The 20,312-nt window shown below is 39.1% G+C and overlaps 1 protein-coding gene and 1 pseudogene across 2 annotated transcripts in view; both read right to left on the reverse strand.

Moving 5' to 3' along the window:
* Window positions 1-20,312, reverse strand: part of Aoah (acyloxyacyl hydrolase) — a 217,728-nt gene that overhangs the window by 168,337 nt on the left and 29,079 nt on the right. The window lies entirely within an intron of this gene.
* LOC114640343 lies at window positions 13,258-13,737 on the reverse strand (annotated as a pseudogene).

Consider the following 20,312-nt stretch of genomic DNA (forward strand, 5'->3'; position numbering starts at 1 on the left):
CCCCCCGCTCAGCAGATCCCAGGAGTCAGCTCTGCATCCAACCTCACAGAAACCAGAGGAAGCTGGGATCCCAGGAGCTCTAACCCAACCAGTATTCTAGGCAGGGAGGCAGCAACACTTGCCCCAAACAGGGAGCAACTGGGACCTAGAAACTCACTCCTGGCCCAGAGCACGGGTTCCTTCCTGTCTCTACCTGAGCACTGAGGAATCTTGAGCCTCAGCTCTAACCACAGCAGCAAAACCCATCCCAAACAGTTCTGACACAACCTAGATAATAGGAAAGACAGGCTCCAGTCAGAGACAGCACAAATAGCACAAAGGAGATCCAGATGGCAAAAGGCAAGCGCAAGAACACAAGCACCAGCAACCCAAGGTTCCTGCCATCATCAGAACCTAGTTCTCCCACGTTAGAAAGTCCTGAACTCCCCATATCACCAGGAAAGCAAGAACCAGATCTAAAATCACATCTAATGATAATGATAGAGGACTTTAAGAAGGATATAAATAACACTCTCAAAATATTTGAGAACACAGGTAAATAGGTAGAAGTCCTTAAAGAGGAAACACAAAAATCCCTTAAAGAATTATAAGAAAACACAAACAAACAGGTGAAGGAATTGAACAAAACCATCCAGGACATAAAAATGGGAATAGAAACAATTAAGAAAGCACAAAGGGAGACTACTCTGGAGATAGAAAACCTATGAAAGAAATCAGGAGTCATAGACACAAGCATCACCAACAGAATACAAGAGATAGAAGAAAGAATCTCAGGTGCAGAAGATACCATAGAAAATATTGACACAACTGTCAAAGAAAACACAAAATGCAAAAAGTTATTAATGCAAAACATCCAGGAAATCCAGGACAAAATGAGAAGACCAACCCTAAGGATAATAGGTATAGAAGAGAGTGAAGATTCCCAACTTAAAGGGCCAATAAATATCTTCAACAAAATTATAGAAGAAAACTTCCCTAACCTAAGGAATGAGAATAATCATAATCCCATAATCATACAAGAAGCCTACAGAACACCAAATAGACTAGATCAGAAAAGAAATACCTCCCGTCACATAATAGTCAAAACACAAAATGCACAAAACAAAGAAAGAATTTTAAAAGCAGCAAGGGAAAAAGGCCAAGTAACATATAAAGGCAAACCTATCAGAATTACGCCTGACTTCTCACCAGATACTATAAAAGCCAGAAGATCCTGGACAGATGTCATACAGACCCTAAGAGAACATAAATGGCAGCCCAGGCTACTATACCCAGCAAAATTCTCAATTACCATAGATGGAGAAACCAAGACAAAGCCAAATTTATACAGTATCTTTCCACAAACCCAGCTCTACAAAGGATAATAACAGGAAAGCTCCAATACAAGGAGGGCAACTATACCATAGAAAGAGCAAGAAAAAATCCCCTTCTAACAAACCCAAAAGAAGATAACCACACAAACAATGCCTCCACTATTAGCAAAAATGACAGGAAGCAACAACACCCTCTCCTTAATATCTCTTAACATCAATGGACTCAATTCCCCAATAAAAAGGCATAGGCTAATGGACTGGATACGCAAACAGGACCCAGCTTTTTGCTGCTTACAGGAAACCCACCTCAGCCACAAAGACAGACACTACCTTAGAGTAAAAGGTTGGAAAACAATTTTTCAAGCAAATGGCCCTAAGAAACAAGCTGGAGTAGCCATTCTAATATCGAATAAAGTCGACTTTCAACTTAAAACTGTCAAAAAGGATAAGGAAGGTTATTTCATACTAGTCAAAGGAAAAGTCAACCAACATGAACTCTCAATTCTTAATATCTATGCACCAAATGCAAGAGCACCCACCTTCATTAAGGAAACCTTACTAAAGTTCAAAGCACACATTGCACCTCACACAAAAATAGTGGGAGACTTCAACACCCCGCTCTCAGCAATGGATTGATCTTGGAAACAGAAACTAAACAGAGATAGAGTGAAACTAATAGAAGTTATGAACCAAATGGATTTAACAGACATCTATAGAACATTTCACCCTAAAGCAAAAGAATATACCTTTTTCTCAACATCTCATGGTACCTTCTCCAAAATAGACCATATAATTGGGCACAAAATAGACCTCAACAGATTCAAAAAATTTGAAATAATCCCTTGCATCCTATCAGATCAGCATGGTCTAAAGCTGGTCTTCAATAATGAGAAAGACAATGGAAAGTTCACATTCACATGGAAACTGAACAACACCCTACTCATTGATAATCTGGTCAGGGAAGAAATAAAGAAAGAAATTAAAGACTTTTTAGAATTTAATGAAAATGATGACACATCATACGAAAACCTATGGGATACAATGAAAGCAGTGCTAAGAGGAAAATTCATAGCTCTAAGTGCCTACAAAAATAAACTGGAGGGAGCTTACACTAGCAGCTTGACAATCCACCTGAAAGCCCTAGAACAATAAGAAGCTAATTCACCCAAGAGGAGTAGAAGGCAGGAAATAATCAAACTCAGGGCTAAAACCAACCAAATAGAAACAAAAAGAACTATACAAAGAATTAATAAAACCAGGAGCTGGATCTTTGAGAAAATCAACAAGATAGATAAACCCTTAGCCAGACTAATCCGAGGACAGAGAGACAGTATCCAAATCAATAAAATCAGAACTGAAAAGGGTGACATAACAACAGAAACTGAGGAAATTAAAAAAAAAACCATCAGATCTTACTACAAAAGCCTATACTCAACAAAATTGGAAAATCTGAATGAAATGGACAATTTTCTAGACAAATACCAGTTACCAATGTTAAATCAGGAGCAGATAAATCACCTAAACAGTCCCATAACCCCAAAAGAAATAGAAGCAGTCATTAAAAGTCTCTCCACAAAAAAAAAGTCTGGGACCAGATGGTTTGAGTGCAGAATTCTATCAGACCTTCAACGAAGACTTAATTACAATTCTCTTCCAACTATTCCACAAAATAGAAACAGAAGGAATACTACCCAATTCATTCTATGAAGCCACAGTTACGCTCATACCTAAACCACACAAAGACCCAACAAAGAAGGAGAACTTCACACCACTCTCCCTTCTGAACATTGATGCAAAATTACTCAATAAAATTCTACCGAACCGAATCCAAGAACACATCAAAACAATTATCCATCATGATCAAGTAGGCTTTATCCCAGGAATGCAGGGCTGGTTCAATATATGGAAATCCATCAACGTAATCCACTATATAAACAAACTCAAAGAAAAAAACCACATGATCATATCACTAGGTGCTGAGAAAGCTTTTGACAAAATTCAACACCCCTTCATGGTAAAAGTCTTGGAAAGGTCAGGAATTCAAGGTCCATACCTAAACATAGTAAAAGCAATATACACCAAACCAGTAGCCACCATCAAACTAAATGGAGAGAAACTTGAAGCAATCCCACTAAAATCAGCGACTAGGCAAGGCTGTCCACTCTCCCCTTACCTATTCAATATAGTATTGGAAGTCCTAGCCAGAGCAGTTAGGCAACATAAGGAGGTCAAAGGGATACAAATTGGAAATGAAGAAGTCAAAATCTCATTTGCAGATGATATGATAGTATACTTAAGTGACCCCAAAACTTCCATCAGAGAACTCCTAAACCTGATAAACAACTTTAGCAAAGTGGCTGGATATAAAATTAACTCAAGCAGATCAGTAGCCTTCCTCTACTCAAAAGATAAACTGGCTGAGAAAGAAATTATGGAAATGACACCCTTCACAATAGTCACAGATAATATAAAATACCTTGGTGTGAATCTAACCAAGCAAGTAAAAGACCTGTATGACAAGAACTTCAAGCCCCTGAAGAAAGAAATCGAAACAGATCTCAGAAGATGGAAAGATCTCCCATGCTCATGGATTGGAAGGATTAATATAGCAAAAATGGCTATCTTGCCAAAAGCAATCTACAGATTTAATGCAATCCCCATCAAAATTCCCACTCAATTCTTCACAGAGATAGAAAGAACAATCTTAAAATTCATTTGAAATAACAAAAAACCCAGGATAGTGAGAACTACTCTCAGCAATAAAAGAACTTCTGGAGGAATCGCCATCCCCGACTTCAAGCTGTACTACAAAGCAATAGTGGTAAAAACTGCATGGTATTGGAACAGAGACAAGCAGGAGGACCAATGGAATAGAATAGAAGACCCAGAAATGAACCCCAAAACTTGTGGTCATTTGATCTTTGACAAAGGAGCTAAAACCATCCAGTGTAAAAAAGACAGCATTTTCAACAAATGTTGCTGGTCCAACTGGAGGTCAGCATGTAGAAGAATGCAAATCCAAACTTATCTCCTTGTACAAAACTCAATTCCAAGTGGATCAAGGACCTCTACATAAAACCAGCTACACTGAAACTAATAGAAGAGAAATTGGTGAAAAGCCTCGAACACATGGGCACAGGAGAATAGTTCCTGAACAGAACATCAATGGCTTGTGCTCTAAGACCAAGAATTGACAAATGGGACCTCATAAAACTGCAAAGCTTCTGTAAAGCAAAGGACACAGTCAATAGGACAAAGCAGCAACCAACAGATTGGGAAAAGATCTTCACCAACCCTACATCTGATAAAGGGCTAATATCCAAGGTATACAAAGAACTGAAGAAATTAGACTCTAGACAATCAAAGATCCCTATTAAGAAATGGAGCACAGAGCTGAACAAAGAATTCTCAACTGAGGATGCTCGAATGGTTGAGAAGCACCTAAAGAAGTGTGCAACTTCCCTAGTTATCAGGGAAATGCAAATGAAAACAACACTGAGATTCCACCTCACACCAGTTAGAATGGCTAAGATCAAAAACACAGGTGACAGCAGATGTTAGTGAGGATGTGGAGAAAGAGGAACACTCCTCCACTGCTGGTGGGATTGTAAACTGGTACAACCACTATGGAAAGCAGTCTGGCAGTATCTCAGAAAATTGAACATAGTGTTACCTGAGGACCCAGCTATACCACTCCTGGGCATATACCCAAAAGAGGTTTCAACATGCAACAGAGACACATGCTCCACTATGTTCATAGCAGCCTTATTTATAATAGCCAGAGGTTGGAAAGAACCCAGATGCCCTTCAACAGAAGAATGGATGCAGAAAATGTGGTATATTTATACAATGGAGTACTACTCAGCTATTAAAAACAATGAGTTCATGAAATTCTTAGCCAAATGGATAGAGCTGGAAAATATCATCCTGAGTGAGGTGACCCAATCTCAAAAGAACATACAAGGTATGCACTCACTGATAAGTGATTACTAGCTGAAAAGCTCACAATACCTAAGACACAACGCATAGACCACATGAAACTCAAGAAAAAGAAGGAAGAGCAAAGTGTGGGTGCTTTGGTCCTTTCTAGAAGGAGTATCAAAAGTTTCAACCAGAGCTCCCAAATTCTAAACCTCCAGCCTGAGAACACCAAGGGAGGGACTCATGTCTCCACCTATATAGATAATTGAGGGTGGCCTTGTCAGACATCAGTGGAAGGGGAGGGCCATGATCCCTGAAAGTTTGGATTCCCTAGTGTTGGGGAATTTGAGAGCAGGGAGATGGGATTGGGAGAATGTTTGGAGCACACCCTCATAAAAAAAGGAGGAGGGGGTATGGGATAAGGGATTTTGGGGGAGAATGGGAGAAGAGATCACATTGAAAGGTAAATATGTAGAACACCCATTTAAAAAAAAACAGATAAAGGGTCTGGAAAAAAAGAGAGCTTACTTAATTAATATTATTTTCAAAAGTCTCTAGGAGATGCTAACTGGGTAACATCTGATTTTAAGCTCTCCACAAAAGAATTTAAATCTCTGTTTAATATTCTCAAGACAGATGTAAATCCTAATTTCTCTCAACAATTAATTGACAAATTCGAAGTAATCTCACAAAAAGTAGAAGAAGCTATTATTAATCGATATATTATATAGTCTGATTAGTTGTCGGCTGTGCTATAACAGTCCTTTAATAAAAGAGATTATTAATATAGATTTATATTTCTCTAAATAATGTCCGCATGACTCTCTTAGTGTGGAAGGAGCGACAGTTGGTGCTTCTGCCCTGATTCTACAAGAACTCTGAAAATTTGGCTTTAAAAACAAAAGAGGGGGAATGGTACTCCCCCAGAAGAAGTCCCCCTGAAATACTCTCCATCATGCCTTGTTCACTCTTAACTCTCTAAAACTAAAACCTCATGGCAAATCTGCTGCTGACTGCCTCTGGCTTCACCGAGGCCAATAAATACTATGCCACAGATATGGGGAAAGACCCTCTTACCCTTAAAGGGAATGGCCCAGACCCAGTTCCCTTATGTGGCTGAGGATTGATATGCCTGTTTGATACCCCAGAAAACACAGCTAATCGGCTACCAAAAAGATTAATGAAATAAATAGATACCCCCACAAAGCCAGGCCCAACCAAAAATAAAATGAATAACAATTTACATCCAGGGAAGAGAAATCTCCCTGAGATTCACCTTCTTTTTCCTTTCCAGGTAAAAATGAATCACCCATGATGTCTGCTGTTAGAAGTTCTAATCCAGATGCTGGCCTCCGAACTTATACTACTCAGACCTTCGAAGGGCCATTGACAAGAACATCAAACAGCTAGAGATTAACATCACTAATCTGAAGAAATCCCTCGTTTCGCTGTCTGAAGAGACCTCCAAAAATCACAAAGATCCTTATTGGACTTGATTTACTCTATTATAATAGAAAAGGCTGTGTACAGCTCTTGACTGTGTACAGCCCTTAAAGAATATTGCCTTTACATAGACAAGACGGGGATGGTTAAAGAGAGCATGAAAAAGATCAGAGAAGGCCCTGAAAAAAGTCAGAGAGAGAAAGAGAAAGATGAGTGCTGGTACAAGAATTGGTTTTCAGCCTCTCCAGGGTTGTCAACCCTATTTCCTCCCATCTTGGGACCATTACTTGGGTTCTTTTTGCTTATTTCTTCTGGTCCCTGGGCCTCAAATAGGCTGACTAACTCTGGAAAACAACAGATAAATAATTTGGTAGCAAAACTTATTCAGATACAGTATCATAAGTTAGTTATGGAGGACCATGAGACTCAAGATGAGGTTGTTACTTTATCCAGGGTGTTCCCAAAACCCATCTCCACCCAACCTAAAAGAGGGGACTTCCACCCCTAGACCAGGCAGAGAGAGGCCACCCAGAACCCACGCTGACAGGCGACCTGATTTCTTGCTTAGGCTGCGAGGCTAAGCACTGCAAAGGAATACCAATAAAAGTTAAAAATATCTCTCTGGATTCCCTGAGGGACAAGCCTGACTGCATAGGGGTTGATGTCAAAAGTATCCCCTCTCCAGGAAAAGACATCGGGATGGGTATGGCCCTCATGCCTCATTGGACAACAACAGGGGGACTGGAGCCACTGCAAGGTCCCCTTCAATTACTGGAGGTCAGGCCTCTATCCCCGCCTTCACAAGATTAGATTCACCACAGCCCTTCTATACTTAGAGAAGGGAGGATATGTCAGGGGCAGCCCTGATTACACACTGAAGGCCTAAAATCAGCCATAGGCCTAAAATCAGCAATAGGCCTGTCATACATGTATACTAACACCAAGTCTTGGGTCTCTGTGGAAAAACACTGAAACAGATAGCTATAAGCTATTGTAAACAGGCAGTTTTTGTGACAATTTACCAGCCTGAGTAGTCATAGACCTTGTAAATAGGTAGCCTTGACAGATAATACCAACTTAGGTAAGGACAAGCGAATTAGAGGCAGAGCCATAGCGACCTGTCCCCTGAACGCTTATCCAGCCCATACCCTGTTCTGAAAGATATCTGTATTCCCCCTGAACACCCACACTCCAGTGTCATCCCCTTCCCCACATCCTACCTTTCTGTGTTTACAACTCCTGTGTGAATGAGTATAAATTACAATTTGAAAAAAATAAATTATATAATTAAAAAAAGAAAAAAAAGAAAGTCAGACAGAAAAAAAAGAAGCTTTTTGCAATTAATATCTGCTGGGAAAGGGAATATCAGTTTTCTCCAATGAAGTTTCACTGGGAAGTTTAACTCTTGGAAAGATCTTGTACCTAGAAGTAGTTTGCCAAGACAAATTAGACTTCACATTTTGTATGTGTGGACACTTTTTTTTGTTTTTTGGTTTTTTTTAGTCTTATTTATTTTCTTTTTGTTTTAAGTTTGTCTGAATTTTCTTTTTTGAGGTTTTTTTTGTTGTTATAGTTGTTTTTCATGTTTTTGTTGTTGTTGTTTTTAGAGCAAATTTGAAATTGCATGGGTAGCAATGTAGAAAGGATCTGGGAGGAGTACGGGGAGGAGATATATGAAGGTCAAAATGGACTGTATGAAAAAAAATTGAATAATTGCTTTTAAAAAGCTATCTTTTGGAGTTAAAATGAAACACAGCTTGTATTACTTTCTGTTGTATATTTGAGGGAGGAGTTCAACTTTGCCGATTAATCTTTACTACAGAGTGAAAGAAGATCTACTCTTATAGGTGTTGCTAAACTGCATCAATGTCTAAGAACACACACAACACATGTACATGTCCAGTAAGAAGATACCCTCTGTGCTGGCTGATTTTTTTTTAACTTGACACTTTAGAATCATCTTACAAGAGGAACCCTCAAGTGAAAATGTACCTCCATCATATGGCTGCATGGCAGCAGCAAAGAAAAAAAATAGATATCTTCAGAAATACATAAAATGCCAAATTGGTCTCTAGAATAAGTAAACATATAGTACATAAAGCGACTGAATCAGTCATGTAAAACTTCTCCAAAGAAAACTCTAACATGATGAGAAAGCTCTACTAGTAAAGTCTACTAATTCACAACATCTCTTCTAAAAATGGAAAGGCACAGAATATTTCTTAACTTCTGTGAGACTAGTATCAAAATATATCCCATCAAGAATATAGCCCTACACCTATTATAAATATAATCCCAAAGATATTCAACAAAATTACACAAATCAAATACAAAAATGTAGAGAAAAGTTGTGCATTGACAAAGTGAGATTTGTCCCAAAAAAGAAAGATGTAATATTTGAAATTAGTTATAATATCAGACTACATCAATAAAGGACAGAGATCACATTGTCATCAATAGATGAAGAAGATATTTGACAGAACACTATACATATGCTTGATAACTTCCACTTTCTGCAAAAGAGCCACATCAAAAACCAACTAGTAATAAAAGGGAAAGTCTTCAATTTGATAAAGGCTATTCACAAAACTACTAACATGATTTTTAATGATAAAAGCCAGAACCCTTTCCTCTTAAGCATTACTCTGGAAACACTACAATAAATAGTTAACCAACCAAAAGAAATGCAAGGCACCCAGATTAGAAAGAAGAAAACAAGCTATTACACAGATGTCATCATGTAGGTAGCAAACCCTAAGGAACCCATTAATAAATGATGAGAACTAATAAGTGAATTTAATGACATTGCACAATAAAAAAACCAATAATGCAAAACTAATTGTTTTTCTGTGAAGTAGAAATGAGCAAATAAAAATGAAATTAAGAAAACAATTTTGTTTATAATGGCATCAAAAAAGAATTAAATACTTAGAAATAAATTTGACAAAATAAAAAAATTAATTTGACAAAGAAAAAGCAAGCAAGCAAACAAACAAACAAACAGAAAAACAGTTTGTTGTGGAATGCACACCAGTAATTCCAGAACGTGGAAGTCTGAGATGGGAGGAATGCCATAATTTTGAGGTCGGTCTATGCTACATAGTGAGTTCCAGGCTTCCTGGGCTACTGTATGAGACATTTTCTTAAAAACATGCAAATATATTCTTTGAAATGATTTTACCAAAAGAAGTTAAAGATGACCCAAATAAGCAGAAACACATACCATGTTGACGGATCAGTGAGTCAAAGGTATTAGGATGGCAATATTCTTTAATCTGACCTACTAGTTCAATGTCCTCTCCAAAACAATTGCAACTTCTTTGCAGAAATTGATCAACTGATCCTAACTATATATGACTCACAAAAGGCTTATCTTTTTTAATCTTGAAAAAAGAAAATCAAAGTTAGAAGACTCATACTTCAAAATTAGCAAACTACAAAACTGTAGTTGCCAAGATAGTGTGATATTAAAATGGGAGACATGTGGGCTAATGAAATAGAATCAAGGGGCTAGAAATCTTGACTTAATAGCTAAGACTTAAGTGTGCCAAGATATTTTCAATGAGGAAATTTGAAAAAGCTGACAGCTATAAGCAGCAGAGTAAATGAAATTACTCACTGTGGTGATTTGAATGATATTTCCCTCATAGTCTTGAGCATATTTGGTCTCCAGTCAGTGGCATTATTTGGGTAGATTAGGAAGTGTGGCTATGGTGGTTTGAATAGAAATAGTACCCACAGAATCATGTGTTTGAAAGTTTGGTCCATAGGGAATGGTACTATTAAAAAGTATGGACTTGGAATAGGTGGGACTTTGTTGGAGAACATCTGTCACTGTGGGGGCAGGCTTTGAGGACTCAAAAGCTCAAGCCAGTTCACTTTCTGCTGCTTGCTGATCCAGATATAGAACTGGATGTAGAACTCTCAGCTTCTTCTCTAGCACTATGTCTGCTTGAATACAGCCGTGACGACAGTGGACTAAACACCTATAACTGTAAGAAAGCCCCAATTAGATGTTTTCCTCTATAAGAGTTTCTGTAGTCATAGTGTTTCACAGCAATAAAACTCTAACTAAGGCAGTGGCTTTGCTGAAGGGAGTATTCCATTGGAGGTGGGCTTTGGGATTTTAAAAGCCATAGACCATTCATGGTTCACTCTCCTTGCTTCTTTCTTGTGTCTTAAGATGTGAACTCTCAAATTCCAGCTCCAGCACCATGTCTGCCTGCCTGGTGCTACACTTTCCTGTCACATGGTGTTAGACTCTTAGCCCTAACGAACTTAAGTCCAAGTAAACCAGTCTATCTATAAATTGCTTTGTTTATGGTACTTTTTTATATACAGCAATAGAAAAGTAACTAATACATCCTCCTCATACAAACATATAAAAATTTATCCCAATGGACCAAAAACTTACACATTAGAGCTAACAATGATAAAACTCTTCATAGAAAACATGAGTATAAATCTTTGTGTCTTTTGTTTTAGGCAGGATTGCCTCAAATATGACACCAAGAGAACAAGAAGCATAAAATAGACAATTGATAAGTAAAAGTGATGGAAATCAATTGATAGGGACCAGGCTTCTACACCAAACTTCATTAGATCAAATCAACATGGAGCTAAGTACAATAGCTAAGTCTGAGTTAAACACATGACCAGTTAACCAACTAAGGTGTTTCTTCACCTTGATTCCTTCCACTCTCAGGAAGTGCTGGTAGATCTTGCCACTAGATGGGTGCCTCTGAACTAGCTTTAGTTCTGAATGCTGATTTATGAATTGTGACTTGTTTGCTTTTACTTTATTCTGATTTGTAGATAATTGCTCAAGAAAACTATTAATTTAACAGGTATAAAGTATTTTCCTCTTTATAGATGTTTCCTATAAATTTTCTTCAGCCAGTGGGGTCCACAGCAGAACTTCATGACCCAAGGAATACCCAGTAACCAGGCGCAGGTACCTGAGGTGATTATGTGCTATTTGTTTGCTGCCTCAGGGATCATGGGTAAATTCTCTCTAGGATTCTAAAATTTCATGAATTCGTGCTTTGAGCTGATTTGTTTAAACAATTTTTTAAAATCTCAAAATGTGTTTGAAATTAATTAATCTTTCTTTGTGCATTAAACCTATGTTGAAGATTCATCAGTGATGTGAAAGAGCACATGACCTTGAAGTATATGGTATCTAACCAGTTCAGACAGAAACTGAGTTAGGTTTGTAAGAACAGCACTGACACTTGATAATCAGACAGAAAATAGAGGAGGGAGATAATCATGGGTTCTTTTGGACTGAAGGAGTCTAAAACTTTTTGTCTTAGGTAAACAAGACTCAGAAGTTCATCTTGATGTAAGGAGTCTAGAAATAATTTCTCTGACTCTAAGACTACCAATGGGAGACTTATCTTGGAATCTAAGTATCTGCTGTGGGACTATTTTAATCTATATAAAATTGTTTACTCTATAGATACATCATAAGAGAGTCAGGAACTCCCCAAAGGACTTACCTTGGTTAGGGTTTTAATTGTTGTGAAGAGACACGATGACCATGGCAACTCTTACAAAGAAAATTAATTGGAGCTGGCTACACTTTCAGAGGTTATCATCATGATGGAAGCATGGCAGTGCATAGTCAGACAAGATGCTGGAAAAGCTGAGCATTCTACATCTTGATCCATAAGCAGAAGGAGACTGTATAACATTGGGCATAACTTGGGCATACAAAAACCTCAAAACCTACCCCTACAGTGACGTACTTTCTCTAACAAGGCCACATCTACTCCAAAAAGGCCACATTTCCGAATAGTGCCACTCTCTATGGGCCAAATATTCAAATACTTGAGTCTATAGAGGCCATATCTATTCAAACCTTCACAGGACTCTTCAGAGATTTCACTCCCTAGACAATGATCAGTTAATTTAATTAGCCTTAGTGCTTTGGTTAATTGCTTCTCACAGCAGAAATTCTTTGGCAGGACAACTTTTATTAGTTCTCATCTATCTGTTCTGCCAAACTACATACTTTGCCCTGCCCTCCAGATTCCTGTTTGCAAGGGTTACAAAAGAAGTGTCCATTTGTAAAGCCATTTCCCTCTCTGTACCTGGAAGAAGGGAGGATTCTGTCCTTGAAAGCTTCTTCAATGACCCTGGGTCTATGTGACAAGCCTCTTCTGCCAAGAAACAGACTCAGCTTGGAAAGGTTACTGGGGAAGGGGTGTTTGGGATCAATGAAAGAATGACTTGGAGTCAATCGTGGGTACAAACAGACAGCCTCCATTCAGCTTGAGATAGCTCTCCAGATAGATCTCTGTTCAAGACAGCTCTCTGCCTGAGGCAGCTCTCTCCTTGAAACAGCTCTCTGCTCTAGACAGTTCTCTAAGCAGTTCCCTCAGGATAGCTCAGCTCTTGCAGACCAAAGCCCAGTCTTTTATTTACATATTAATTCAATCATCCACCCCAGGTTCCCTTTTGTTTATCCATGAATTAGCATTTTATGACACTAGCCCCCTTATTCTTAGATCATTCTTAGAAGACAGCAAGTACATTTTTTTTTTCCAGCCCGGGTCCTTTATTTCTTTTTTGTATACTAGGCCCTAAATTCATATGGAATGGACTCCAGCAGCTCAGCTCATTTCTGTTAGTCCTCACAAACTGTGTTTCTCTGAGTGGTGCAGGTTGGTGCTTCAGTTGGACCCACGTGTTCTTCTCTTTGGCTCCCTTTTTCTTCTGATCATTCTCCTTCACCCGCTTCAGGACTCTGTTTCTGCTCTTCGAATGCTTGATGTGCTCAATACACACACTGATCCTCTTGGCCAGAACCTTTCTCTTAACTTGCTTGTTTACAATGAGGTCCATGGCATGCATAGTGACATTGTAGACTCTTCTGGTTTGCTGTGGTGACACTTATTCGGCATTTCTTTATGAACAGTGTCCATTCCCTTGATGTCTACAGTATCACTCTTCTTGTAGATTCACATGCATGTACACAGAGGAAGAACTCCATGTTTCTTAAAAGGCCTAGAGAACTTATAGTGGGTACACCTCTCTTTTATTTTGTGTTAGTCATTTTGGTGAGTTACTGGACGATGGTTCCTGTGGCTGAGACATTTTTTTTTTTTAACATAGCAGTTGAACTGAAAGATCTGCCTGCCTTTGTTAGTACTAACAATAAGTTTATCTGGGTAGAATTTTGTTCTGAGATCACCACTCCCAGAACTGCCTGCCTTTGTAAGCACAGACAATAAGCTCTGAGATCTGGCTCTGAGATGACCATTTCCGTCACATCTGGACCTAAAATCACTCTGTCCCTAGGCTGACCTTAGAAATCTGTCTACCTTTGTATTTTTCTGTCAAGCTGGCTTATTAGTGAAGCTGCCTTTGTTCTTTTTGGTCTGAGAAAGCCCTCATATAATTCATATTGCATCCTTATATTTTTTATAGATGAGAAACTATATATATTTTTAACTTGTGTTTTCAGAGTACTTTCCCACAGCCTTAAAGGCTGTCCTGAGTGTAATAGCACTGAAGAATGTAGACACATTCACATCTCCCAGATTCATGTTGTTTCTAATTATCATAAGCCATTAACCTTAACAGGGAGAGTGATCCCTGAAGGAGGAACATGAAAATATGCACAGTAGTACATAAACAAGCCTCACTACCACAGCAATCATCAGCACTCATGGAGATCCATATCCCACTGGCTCTGCTCCAGGGGTGGGACCCTGTCAGGAAGTCTCTTCCATAGTCATGTAGGACTCAGCACTCTTCTGTGACTGTTCATCATATTACTGATGCCTTCCTTCCCAGGCTCTTCAATGTCTTGGCAGGGGATGGTTTTAGTGCTGAAACTCAATAGGAAACTAGCTAATAGCAGTTAGGGCAGTAGTCAACGATAGGTTATTTCTCTGCTGGTAAAATGAGCCAGTTCAAACCAGATTAGATTATATTAAAGGCAGTTTTGTTGGGAAGCTGCTCTCAGGCAAGTTCACTGACCCCAAGGACTAAGGCCAGGGAGTTGCCATGGGGAAGGGGGTTAGGGAAAAAAAATAAAGGGTGTGCAACAGAGAAAAAAAGAGGAGGAGAAGGAGGAGGAGGAAGAGGAGGAGGAGAAGGAGGAGAAGGAGGAAGAGGAGGAGGAGGAGGAGGAGGAGGAGAAGGAGGAGGAGGAGGAGGAGGAGGAGGAGGAGAAGGAGGACAAGGAGAGAGTAAAATGTCCGGATTATATAAAGAAAAGCCTCTGGGGCAAGGGAAGCCCAACTCCTGGGATGGAAATTTCAGCATTGAGGCAGGGTATGCCAGGTAGGAACTGAGGGATGCTGGAAAGATCTAGAGACCAGGTCCACTTTAATATGTAAAATATGCATCACAGTCCCTTGTCTTGGGGTCCAAAACCAAACAATCCTAAAAGTCCAGAAAAGGACAAGAATTCCTTGTCTCCACCCTATTGTTGAAGTGAGTAAAATACACCAGAAGGTTTTAAAAATACTCAGAATAAATGGTTTTGTAAGAATATGAATGGATCCCGATGTTGATTGATAGTAATGTTTTTCTGGGAAAGATGAAGTTCTCTTACCCTTGTTGTTGCTAATGCTATGACAAGTGTTATTTATAGAGGTTTGCTAACTCTTAAGACCTTCTAGGATCTACATTTAGCTATATCAGGAGATCCATATACTTGGAAACTAATAAATGGACATACTTTGTTTTGCTGTATATATAGGATAGCTTTGTTTAATGAACAGTTTATGCATGATTAAGAAGTAAGTTAGCTGGCTATAAATGGGATGGATGTTTCTAGATGAACATTTAATACAATTTAATAATAAAGACAAATAGTCCAATTAAAATATGGAAAGCATCTGAATAGGTGCTTTCTTAAAGATACACAACTATGTTTGTCTTTATCTAAACTCAAGTGAGATACAGCTCATACCTACCATGTGCTACAAGACAAAGTGATAATAAGTGTTGAAAATGAATCAAAATGAAAGGTATACAATAGTGGAATGTAAAATGGTGCAGATGCTTAAGTGAATAAACTCATAGTTCCTCAAATTATTTAGCATAGAGTTAGAAAACCTTTGATAGGATCCAGAAATTCTACTCCTACCTGGAAACCAGAATACATTGTTCAATCATTGAAGTTCAAACATTTTTTTTTCCTGGCTCCTTAAGTGCTCATGAGCTAACAAGCTGATAACCAAAATGGTGATACCTATACACTAGAATACTACTCTAGCTCTGATGCGTGTGACATGAATGTAATGTTAAAAACATATTTAAAGGTATGCAAAGTGACAGAAACCACTGTGCTAGGCAAAAAACAATGGCTACAAAAGAACAAACATATACAATTCAATTTTTATAAAATATCTATAACAAACAAATATAAAACCCGGGATGTGGATGAGTGGGTTTTAGGTGCTAGAGAGGATGGGTGCATATAGTTTATAGTGGTTTGAATGAGAATTTGAATGCTTAGTCATAAGGGACATATCTGTTTGAGAAAGATTAGAAAGATGAGGAGATGCTGGAGGAGGTCACGCTGGAGTTAGTCTGGCTTTGTTGCAGAAAGTATGTCACTGAGGGTGAGCTTTGAGCTTTCTAAAGCTCATTGACATGTCCAGTTTCTCTCTCTCTCTCTCTCTCTCTCCTTCCCTCCCTGCCTCTACCCACCCCATCTTTTTTTTTTCTGCCTGCTCCAGTATCATCCCTGTCTGCTGCACTAAACCTCTGAAACTGTAAGCAAGTCCCCAAATAAACATTGTCTTTTATAAGTTGTTACCTTTGTCATGGTGTCTCTTGACAGCAATAGGACATTAACTAAAACTTTGGTGTAATGAAAATGTTCTGAAATCATGATGATGGATTACAACTCTGAACATATAAAAAGCCACTGTGCTTACAGGTTTAATCAATGACTTGTAATATATGTGAATTTTATCTCAATATGGTAAAAATCCATTGACCCTCCCCATACTGCTTCATTTGAAGGTTACTACTGTGGAGAGGGTCTAATGTTGTCACTAAACTCAAGAAACGTGGATTCTAGCACCAGCTCTCTGACCTCAGACTTGGGTAAAGTGCCCCCCCCTTCCGCCCATGGACTTTGCCTTCTTTATCTGACAATGTGAACATGCCAGTCATGGTAGAACACACCTTTAATCCCAGTGCTCAGGGGGCTAAGGCAGATGGGTCTCTATGAACTTGAACCCAGCCTGGTCTACATAGCTAATTCCCAAACACCCAGAGCTACATAAACTATGTCTCACATAAAAACAAAAGAAAAAAGTTAAAAATGTGGCTGCGGTGTTTGGTTGGTTTTACTGTAGTATCATATGGTTTTAAGGAATGTTTTTAAGAGAAGTTCATAATTAAGTAAGGAGGGAGGCAGCTTGGAAATGTTTGAAGTAATGCTAATGTTGAAATAGCTTAGCCTGGAGCACAGCAATTTAAAAGATGACATTAGTGTGTTCTTTGATTAACTTGCATTACTGGCTAAGAAGCAGAGAAAATCCATCTCCCTTTGGTTTGACGAGAAGCACTATAAGTATGTTTCTGTGATTGTGTCACTCCACTCATAGCAAATGCCTGGAGGGTTCTCATTTGGAGCAGGCACCTCTGCAATCTCTTTCTTCAACTGGATTCTTTGATTCTGCTAACTCAGAAGGCCCCTGGAGCAGTGCTAGATGTGGGAAAAGAGAAGATGCCCCAGAACTAAATGAGAAGCTCAGCATGGGGAATGAAGAGTAGAAACATGTAAAACCTCTGGGCAAGAGAGAGATTTATCCAGGAAACTACAATTGGATGGTACCCCAACTGTCACTGCAACCCAAGTGGTAACTGCCATAGGAATGTTGTTAGGAATCAACTGTGGTTCTTAAGTGTCGCTGAAGTTCCTGTGTCAAGATGTTAGTCCTCATGCCATAGTGTTGGACTCTGGGGTCTAAAGAGAGGTTCTTGTCCCTGTGAATGGATTACTGTTATGTTATGGGATGACACAGCAAGAAGCATGACATTTGGCTCATCCACTTGGATTCTGGACCTCCAGAACTCTTGAGACAAATACATTTCTGTCCATTCTAGACTGTAATATTTTGTTTTTAGTACCACCAGATAATGGAGGATGCTTTAGGCAAATGCTGTCAGGTGTGTGTGCATGTGTATGTGTGCATGTGTGAGTGCATGTGGTATGTGTGTGTGTGTGTGTGTTTTACTAGGACCCAAGACCGGGACCTTGTGCATGCTAGGCAAAGTTTTCTATCATTGAGGTACACTCCTAGCTCTGAAATTAAGATCTACAGTAGAACCTTTACGATTGGATCATGCCTGGGAGCTAGCAGATATGAAAATATTTCTATAGATCTAGAGGTTGAAGGCTTAGAAGAGTACATCAATAATAGAAAAAAGCATGGCCATTCCAAAGTCAAAGAAGGGTTTTCAAAGGATCACTGGGCAGTCCTTGTGCACTAGGATAACACTTATATTTGCAAATGAAACCTTGTCTCATTTTTGAGTCATGCTCACTTTGGCTCTCACTGCCTTGCTCTTCAGATTCATCTTTACCTTCATCCTACAAGCAGGAACACCAAAGGCGAGAGAGCCAAAGTCACAGGAGTAGCCAACAGTTCAGCTGAAGTTAAAGACTTCCTTTCCTAAAGGCCTTCCTAAAGATTCTGAAGGCCAATGTTATTTGTAATGTACATTTCAATAGGCTAAGGATATTTTATTTGATGCCCTCACTACCCCAGGTAGAGCAGGTACTTATAAATACTGTTGAGTACCTTGAAGCACATTGACAGAAACCAATTAGCCCCTCTGTGACTGCATATTCCAGGATACATGTGTTTCTTTGCTCCTTTTAAGATTACGAGAGATCTTAACTATCTATTGTATTTAATGGAAACAGAATTTCTGAATAGGAGATCAGGAAGTGAAGTTCTAGTATGATACTCAGAATGTGGGATTCTGTTGACTGCTGACCACAGAGATTCTATTAACTAGTTCCCCATTTATGATTCTGAGATCATTCTAAATAGAGCCATGTTAGGTGTCAAGCCTGGGACAAATGGCTGAGGTGCCTCTTTAACTTATCAAAGTGGACACAGCTGCCAGATTCTCCTTGCATCCCTCAGTCCCTCAGGGACTTCTTGCTGTGATACCCAACTTTAACTCTCCAGGAGGGGGCTGTTCTGTTCTTTCCTGTACAGTCCAACCATTTTGGTTACCTGCCCTCTTTGTACCTTTGAGCCTCATGTCTGCTGTACCTAGCTAGTTCCCCTGTTCTCCCTTCTCCTCCCTCTTCCCTGTTTCCCTAGACGGCGTAACTAAGTCTGGTCATGTTCACTCTGGATTCTTTCGGACGTCACTACCTCTGGCTATGCCCTCTCACATATCTATAATAAACTTTCTTCTTTACCATACCTAGAAACAGTCATGTTTCTTTTCTGTTTTCTTTCTTTTTTCTTTCATTCATCTAGTGCTGAAACTCACTACCAGTCATGTTTCCTTTTCCTATTTTATTTCTTTTACTTTTTCATTCAAATCATAGGTAAAACCTCAGGTGGGTCAGAAACACGATGCACAATTTAAAAACACTGGTCTTCTCGGGCATTGAAAGGGCAATGTGATCTATGCAGACATTATTCTCTGTCAAACGGCTCACGTGTTATGATCACTAAGGCTAGGGATTTCGTGTTTGTTTAGCTTTAGAGGAAAAACAATACTTAGAAATCATTTTTTAAAAAATGAATGTGTGTTTATGTGCATAATGTCATCTTCATCTGTACCTCCTGCATCTGGATTATCATGCAGAAGCCAATATTAGACCCAAGGAGACACTATGGGCTGGGACTGTTATGTTTTCTGGGAGAAATATTTAGCTAGGAGACAGACTCTTCATTATTCTGTAAAAGTCATGTAGCTATTCTATGCAGGTTTTTCATAGTCACTAAATCACAATAAAATGTCCAGCCTGCCTTTAAGTCTACCAAGTGGTGCAACTGTTTAAACTGAACAGGAGAACCTGGTTTCCATCTAGAAATCCAATATTTTTCTGATAAGATCAAAATGATCCCAAAGCCTTTTTTAATCACTGGAGACTCTCCTGTTGAGTAGGAAACACAACCCCCCAAACCCTGGAGTCTGCTTTGCTTCCTCCTGTGACAGGCAGGCTTTCTGTTCAATAGGCTACCACCCTCTTACCTATGGACAACAGAGCTTTTCCTAGAAAAAGAAAAATCAGAATCAAGGTGCAAATGATTCCATGTGGCACTGAGACCTGTAACATGGGAACAGGAAGTGGGTGGGCAGGGTTAGTGATGGCTGTGACTCCCTGCAAATCCCTCCTTCAGAAAAACGGAAGCAATATTTCCCTCTTTAACCCAGAGATATGAAATGTGTCACTCTAACCAACACATGCTGGTGTATACTTTATGGAGAGACATCTTTACCCAGCTCTCTCTTTCAAAGCAGAACATTAAGATGGGGTGGCCTCACTCATCTGTTCATTTCTGTCTCTTTTCTGCAACACAACATAACAGGAGGGAGTCAGCACCCACACAGACAAACCAGAATTTGCTTTTTATAGAGTTGTTATTGTTGTTCTCTCTCTCTCTCTCTCTCTCTCTCTCTCTCTCT

The sequence above is a fragment of the Grammomys surdaster genome, unplaced genomic scaffold (genome assembly GCF_004785775.1).
Source record: "Grammomys surdaster isolate TR1022 unplaced genomic scaffold, NIH_TR_1.0 125807, whole genome shotgun sequence".
Lineage (NCBI taxonomy): Eukaryota > Metazoa > Chordata > Mammalia > Rodentia > Muridae > Grammomys > Grammomys surdaster.